Here is an 8218-nt window from a genome sequence, read left to right as displayed (position 1 = left end):
TCTCTTTTTTAAAAAAAAGGAAGACACCCCCCCCACATTTTCATAAGAACATAATTTAATCTTCTCTTATTAAAAATTAGACAAACAGGCGCTGCAAAAGTAGCAGCACATAAATGATTAGGATAATGCTGAAGATCACAAAAACACAAGAAAAAGAACTCAAACAATGAACACTTTTCTGTGTAGAGGGCAATTTTAAAATGAGACTGCTCCTTTCATGAAGGGCACAAGGTATGTACAATCTTGTTTCTGTTGAGTTCTCTTTTAAAGGAACGAAATTAATGTGCATTTTATATGCAGAGGAAATTTATGTGCAAAATGGATAGATCAAACTAGTTTACAGAAGCCAAATTATAGATCTGAACCAGAAAAAATAAATGGGAAGACAGGATTTCTATATCAAGACTGAAAAACTTACAAAGTAGCAGCAGCAAACAAGGTGAAATCTTGCAACAGGAGGTTTACACATACTCTCTGAATTATGTCACAAGCAAAAGTACAGAAATAAGATAATTTACAAAACATCTTTGAGAAGCTAAAATCTCAGCTATAATGTACATGTATATAATAATTTAACCTCACTTATTTACAGATTATATTTAGGGCCAGACTTCTTTATACAACTGTATTTGCATAAACTTCAACCTACCAAAGTCAAGCAAAGCAATGATCACATAAATAAAGCTTTGCATTACTTGGGCTTTCCCACATCAGGTCCATGAATTGAAGTTACAGAATGTACATATTTGCCTTTCAGTGCTGATTTTTTGTGTACAAAATGTGAGGAAAATGTTTTGGAAAATGTTCAACTGTATGTCAAGTTTGACAGCAGAAAAATCCAAATCCTGCCATATGATTACAGTAAAGAAATAAATGTTTGCCTCCACAGTGCTGTATAGTTCACTAATACATAAAAACTTCCTGTTTTTTCATAATATTTGATCGACACAGAGGGCAGTCATCAAATGGTTCAGCACATTCCTTACAGGCAACTAAGTGACCACAAGGAATAAGGACAACTGATACATCTTTAGCCATACAGATTTTGCAAAGCTTTTCTTCCTGCAAGCGTCTTAACTTCTCCTCAGTACTGAGATCTAGGAAAAATAAACACAAAAAAAGAAGTTAACATACTTAGTACCGTTGTATCTTTCTCTTTTTCTTTTTTATACATAATTTAAAGGCCACATCTTTAAAAACAAACAAAATAATTATAAAAGGTAGGAAAACAAGCTGCAGCATGGAATCCTCTTCCCTCCCTCCCGCCTCCACCTGCTCCCCTGTCGCCATCTCAGGATATCTTCCCGGCCAATGCAAGCAGGGAATTCAACTACCTATATTTAGAAGAACTTGAAATATCTATAGAATTTAGGATATGCATATTTCAATCAGGAACTATTCTTTTCACAGACCTTCCATTGGCAGCTTTCCTTACATTTGTACAGAAGATGAAAGAAAGGCTCATTTATACTGGTTAAGTAATTTGGAACCTTTTAGTTTTTTTAATAAAGAGTTTCCTCAGTGAAAAGAATGAGGATGTGATTTCCTTTCCTGCCTCCATTTTCTAAATGCCCATACCTCAAAAGCTTAAGATTTGTAGCACAGAAAGCACCAGTTTTGCATGTGAGCTCTTTGTTATTTCAGCATGCCCCAGCTGAAACTGCGAACTTTAAGTGCCTTCCCCCACCAGTTGGGGAAAGCTCTGCACAGCCGACCACAAAAATAATGTCCATCTTCATTGCAAGTTCATTTTCCCCCACATCCATTAAAAATCTTACTGAAGTAGCAGGCTGGCAAGATCTCTGCTGATCCTGCCAGCCAGATGGTTTTTTGCTCCCTGTGAATTCATCCATATGTTTATCTTAAAGTATGTGTCCAGAGTTACAAGTCTTGGGTTTGGTCTATTTGCAGTGTACCACAATGGCTTTCTGAGTACAACTTTGCATGCCCCAGCATAGCTGGATAACGAATAATTGAAACATCATCTAGAAGTATGCTTTTTTGTATTGGCCAGAAGGAAATTGCGTGTATTCCCTGCAAAATTTTATACTGAAAGATAAACAGTCCCATAGTAGAATTTTTAATTTCAAGCATACTGAATATTTGAAGATATATTGCTGCATCTATTTCATTTAGCCACCAAAGCTCCCACAATCACTGCCACAATACTTTTGGTTTTATAGTTACCGTGTATAACATTTCCCAGTAGCACACTAGACCAGTGTTTCACTTTTGAGGTATTAATAAACAAAATAATCATAATTACATTGAGAGAAACCAATAAAGGATTTAAATTTACAAAACCAAAATACAGCACAATCAGCAAGCAAGTCTATCTGTGGTAAGACACATCACTCTTTTGGGAAACCATTTTTCAATTTGTTGCCCCCCCCCCCATTCCCCCCTTTTCAATACAAATTTTTGGTAATTTGTTAGCAGTGTACCTTATTTGCAGTTCTTCTATTAGATGCAAATGACTAATTTATTCCTAACAAGATTGTTCAAAGAGCAAAAATTCTAACCTAATTCTTACTCAAATACCTGAGCAGCATGTGAGATTTCTAAAACAGGGTTTGTATAACCACTCTGATTAGCAACAGCTATCATTCCCTTGGATGAAGCTCCTTGATTGTCTTCCTAGTACCCCTTTAACTCTCTTGTGTTTTTATTCCTTGGTATTTGTAAAACACATTGCAGGAATGTGTAACACTGGAACACATACTGAGCTGTTTAAGCTTTCTCTGCTTCCTCGTCCTTTCCATTTAACAGACCACTTCTTCCTGCCTCATGAAAAGCAACAATGGTTGTTTCAGTTCAGTATTCTTAAACATTCATCCCACAGCACTATTAATTCATTACTTGATGCATACCTACTAGCTATAAAAATAAGACTACATCCTATATGTACTTTGTTCAAATACTTACAATCTTCACTTTACAATATTTATTCAACCATGATTAGGTTTCCCCGAACAGAAATAAAATTCATTCCACGGTTCTTTAGAAGCAATGGACAAGTATCATCCAATAATGTGCCTGTCATGCTTTCTTTAAAAACATAATAAGGTTATTTTTAAAATTAACCATTTCCTTTACTATACATGTGAATATGGATATTGCAAAACAGGGAGAGTGGGGGTGTTTGTGTGTTTGGTTTGGTTTTTTTTCTAAACAGGTACCTTTAGGAAGCATCCCTTCAGCAGCTTCTGGCTGAAATATAAACAGACAAAATTACAGTTCTGGAGAATGTAAAAGGAAACCTATACAGCTACAAGGCAGAAAATAACTATTCCATTTCCGTTATTTTACTGACTAAACCAATTAAATCTGCTCTGAGTAATTTCAAAGGGATCAGTGTGATGTCTCTAATATTGTTTTAAATTTTCACGTTAACCCATCTTCACTGCAATCCTATGTACACAATTCTTAGTGTATCAAAGAGTTCTAAAATAACATTAGTTTTATGTGTTAGTGACTGCACACAGCTTTAATAATGCTCTACTAACATGAAGAATTATCTACTATACTTTATATAAAGGAATAATTGTAAATCTTAGGTTCCCATGTCATAAAAAAATCCAGCAGTTGATCAGTACCAAATGTACAGCATTTACAGGATGCCTGACACCTGTGATCCATAACCCAGTTGAGGAGACCTGATCTACAAACTTGGAATGACAGATCTACAAACCTGGAATGACAGAACCAAAACATACTTTGATGTCTTTTACTTTCTGTCACTGAAACAGCAGCAGGACGACTAAATCACATGCAGATAATAGAAGACTGTTTTCTATTTTAACAAAATTATATAAGCAAGACACTTACTGTTGAATCCCTACATCCATCTCTTAAGTGGACATTATTTATAAATTCTATCCCCTTTTCATTTCTCACAAAGCTGCACCTATAAATGAAAACACTGAGTTAAAATAAAACTGCCTAAGCAGCAAACAAAAATCGACTATGAACTTTGGAAAGCTTCTTTACATTTCCTATATGATACAGAATGTTTGCTTTTGAAATCTGAATGTTTAGTCAACATCAGTAATGGTGTTTAAACAGGCCTAAAAACACAATCACTTCATCAGTACTTACGTGTTTCACATTTTTGGTGAAACAGAAAGGTAAGACTTGTTGGCTGTGACAAGCTGATGCCATAAATTTATCTAACTGAAGACTCAAACAAAACCCAAACATTATGTTAAGGTGTTGGTTCTTTTAGTCTTTTACAATCAAAGAAAAGCAGTAACTGGTCAGATAGGTGCCATACCTGCTTGCTTTCACTATTTTCCAATCAGTCCTAGCTGCTGGGCAGTTCTTCCCTACCAGAAGATTTAGGGAACGCCCTAACTCAACAATAGTTCTCTACCTTCAGCAGTTATTTGATCATCATGGTGTGCTGTTGATGGACACAGCATGCTGTGAGACTGACATGCTGCCACTGAGACTGATGTGCAGACATAAACTCCAGATAGGAGTTAATAATCTGAGAGGAAATAATCAAATCTCACATAATTTAATCAAACTAAAACTAAATCAAACCCACAATAAGAAGTGCAATGTAGCAAGAGAATGTGTCCTACCCATTCACTACACCAAGTCAAAACTTGGAATGGCACCTCTTTCAAGTGGCAGAAACTAATAATTAACAACTGCCTGTACCACTATTGGAAAAAATAAAAATCAGCTAATGCAGAAATACTCACTTCCCACAAGCCTTTTGCCACAGAAAACAAATCTGGTCGCTAACATATGAAAGCCATTGATTTTATCAGTTATACAAGTAACTAAGGGTATGTACTTGAGATAGCTTTTACTGACCTGTAAGGAACAATCAGTCATATACTACTCTTCCTTTCCCCAAGACAGATTTTAGACAAAACTGGCAATCTTTCTAAAAACTACGTCTAGGTCCGGAAGCTTCAATCCTGTAAAATTACGTAGAAGTACATTTTGAATTCAATACCACTACTGAATTCTTCAGGATTGTGTGCACATTGACAGAAGTTTTGTACCCTACAAAGGTTACAAACTTTGCCATGTATTAAAGCAACAATCATAATGTAGTGCTTGGATAATGAAGAAAAAAAAAATTGGATAGTATTCACAAAACTTCCTGATTCTGCTAGCTCAGACATCAGTTAAGTCCAGACACAGAAATCTTCTCTTCCCCTTAATTCTTACAAGCTGGCACACAAACAACACTGACTTAAAAGTAAAGATATGTCAGAAGGTACAATTTCAGGGCAACATTTCCAGCTATCACCTCTAACAACGTGGGTGGGCCCTCAGCCTCTTTTCTCCTTCCTAGACACTTTAGAAGAATCCCCTCTTACCTCTCAAAGAAGACATTAACCTAATGTCCTTTTTTGAGGCCTCCAACACAACATTAAAGCACATGTTGATGATTATATATATAGTAGTGTGACTACAGAAGGCAGAACATACAGAATAAGGACTCCATGCCAAAAAATCCTTAAAATCTTTCAAAGAAAAAATATGAACCATAGAAGATAACTGACATTCGCTTGGTGACTACATGACAAAAATTAAGAAGGAAGTGGAGAAGGAAGTGGAGGAGGACAGTTAAAAAAAAAAATCAGTTATTTTCACAAATCTAAACCATGTTAAGTCATAGTGAACCTTCTGAAACACTTATTAGCATGTTCTGTCATTAAAACATAGTGTACTGTAAACAAGACTCAGACATGCAACAAGAAAACAGCAAAAAATACCTTACCCAGGAAACCATTTGGCATGTTGATCCCATGGGTCTTCATTTTCCTTCCATTCTTGCAATCCTCCACCACAGTGGAAGCACACAACATGATCACCATTACCTGAGGAAAGATGTGAGACTGAGGTTACATACTTGTAGTATATATAACTATATATACCATACATATACTATATACACCATATATTACTATATACATATACGCACACACTATATACTATATATAACATTTTCAACTAGAAGCTACATTATCAATATTCATTTTATTGATTAGCAACTGTAACTAAAAATAACTCCATTTTAAAGGATGACATAATAAGTATGATTTGAAACAAATGTTCAGGAGAGACTTGAATTTAAAAAAATTCAGAATAAGAATCATGTGAAATATTTCTGAATTTTACTTTGGCAAGTGATTTTACAGATAAAATGTATAAAATACAGCTCTCATTGGCTGTCTGAAGTTAGGTATTTTTAGGAATCCAAGAAGAAGTCAATAAAAACAGTTCTGCAGGACACAAATATAGCCCATATATCACCAATTCGAAAAACGTATCAAAGGTTTTATTTGTGGCCACAAGTAAAACAAACGGAGTCAAATTAAAAAGTTCTTCTGAGAGCTACAAAGAGAAGCCAGTTAAGAGGACAGCAAGAAATTACCCCAGATAATCTCCTTTTCTTTGTGACCCAATACTAGCAAAACTTTGCACTTCTACAGCACCTCTCAGTACAGAATTTCCAAGAGCTTTAAGGTACTGTGTGATTCAATCTAATTGGGAAACCAATGCACAAAGACATGGGAGTCTCACTCAAGTCAAACACCACATGTAGAGAGTAAAATGGTCCAATTCAAGCAAACATCAAAAATTGATAGTTAAATCATACACAGAACTCTGTATGATTTACAGGAGTACAATGCCTTTCTTGAAAAATGTTTCATTATATTTCTTCTTATGCCACGAATAAAACATTATTCTTACTGGATCTGCCAGAGCAACTTGAGATGGTTAGGATTGCTCCATTTTTTATAGCTTTGTTTTGGTGGGGGCTTATTTTAAGTATTGTGCTCTTGGTGTTGGCTGTCCTGGTCTCTCCTTTTATCTTTGGACTCTGTTTTCTCAGTACACCTGAAGTGTGGGGTTTGGCAAGTTTGGTGTGGGGGTTTTTTTGTTTGTTTTTGTTGGTTGGTTTTGTTTGTGTTTTTTGTTTGTTTGGGGGCTTTTTTTGGGTGTTTGGGTTTTGGGTTTTTGTGTGTGGTTGTTTTGGTGGGTGGTTGGTTTTTTTTGGGGGGGAGGTTGATTCCTCCCCCTACACACACCTTATTTTTAGGTACTGTCATCTGTAGCCAATTTATTTCAGTGGCAGCAGCTATCAGAACTAAGCCTTCGCTTTAGATAGGTTTTCCTGTGTCCAATTTTAAAATGCCAGCATCTCTTTCACAATCTGCTTTGCACCCAAGCACTTAGCAAGGTGTGGCAGAGCTAACGTGATTTCTCCAGACCTTTAGTGCTTTCCCTTCCTTGGTCACTGAATAACGCTGACTTACACATGCATTAACAGGTCTAATTGATTATGACTTATGTTTGACTTTTGGTATCTTTGTAGGACCATGGTTGTAGCTTACAGCATCCCATTTTTTTTCTGTAGTGGCTGGTATTTGCTTCTTTCTTTTTGTACACTTCCAAAAGCAACCAGCTTGCAAGTTCATCCAAATTTTTTTTTTCTATGCCATTGGCAGATGCAAATTTCTCCACTCTTACTGAGAGCACTGACATGAATCTATTGTTGTTTATTGCTCTGTTCCATACCCATAAGACTTCTTCATGAAGAAAAACATGACATGAAAATCATTCTCTAAATGGTATTTTTCTATTGGCCTGGTTATATTTATTTCTAAGGTGGAGAGATGTAAAAGTCTTTGTGGCTAGAGTCAGGATTTAGGAGGATCTAACAGCCCACTATAGCCTTGAGCTGCTGACTGGCTTCCTATGATGATAAACCCTGATGGGAAGCTAAGTAGGACCTGTGTGAAAAACAGACAAATGCAGCTGAGCTGATGGGTTTATGTAAGCTTTGGTGCTGAATCAGAAGGCATTGTGTAGATACATACCCTCTTTATACAATAAAGTAAAAAAAAAAAATCAGATTTTTTTTTTTAAATGGCTACTGATTATTACATGTAAATGTGCTAAGACTTGTAAACACTGTTTAAATCAACCTCTCTGTTCCTTTATGGTTTTAATCTTTATAAATAACACTTTCGGTTAGCAGCTTGTACCTTCTTTGATCTAATTGTAGCTGAGCAGGCACAAAGTGAAATTCACTGAAGTGACATGTGCATAATCTGCATGTCAGCTGGTACAGTATGTTCTGTTTGATATTTACTCAGTGCACTACACTCACATTTCAGAATTCAGTCAACAATAAACACTAATGTTGCTCTCATAGTGAGCATGTCAAGTAGAAGCTTCATGTTTA

At 35.8% G+C, this 8218-nt stretch overlaps 1 long non-coding RNA gene across 1 annotated transcript; it reads right to left on the bottom strand.

Moving 5' to 3' along the window:
* Window positions 1-2934: 2934 nt before the first annotated feature.
* Window positions 2935-5793, bottom strand: LOC128972590 (uncharacterized). The gene is made up of 3 exons (XR_008489272.1): window positions 5744-5793; window positions 3829-3907; window positions 2935-3210 (listed from the first exon to the last, which is right to left on the bottom strand). It is a non-coding gene; the product is annotated as an uncharacterized LOC128972590 (long non-coding RNA).
* Window positions 5794-8218: the final 2425 nt, after the last annotated feature.

The sequence above is a fragment of the Indicator indicator genome, chromosome 17 (assembly GCF_027791375.1).
Source record: "Indicator indicator isolate 239-I01 chromosome 17, UM_Iind_1.1, whole genome shotgun sequence".
Lineage (NCBI taxonomy): Eukaryota > Metazoa > Chordata > Aves > Piciformes > Indicatoridae > Indicator > Indicator indicator.
This window is presented reverse-complemented; position numbering and strand designations above follow the sequence as displayed.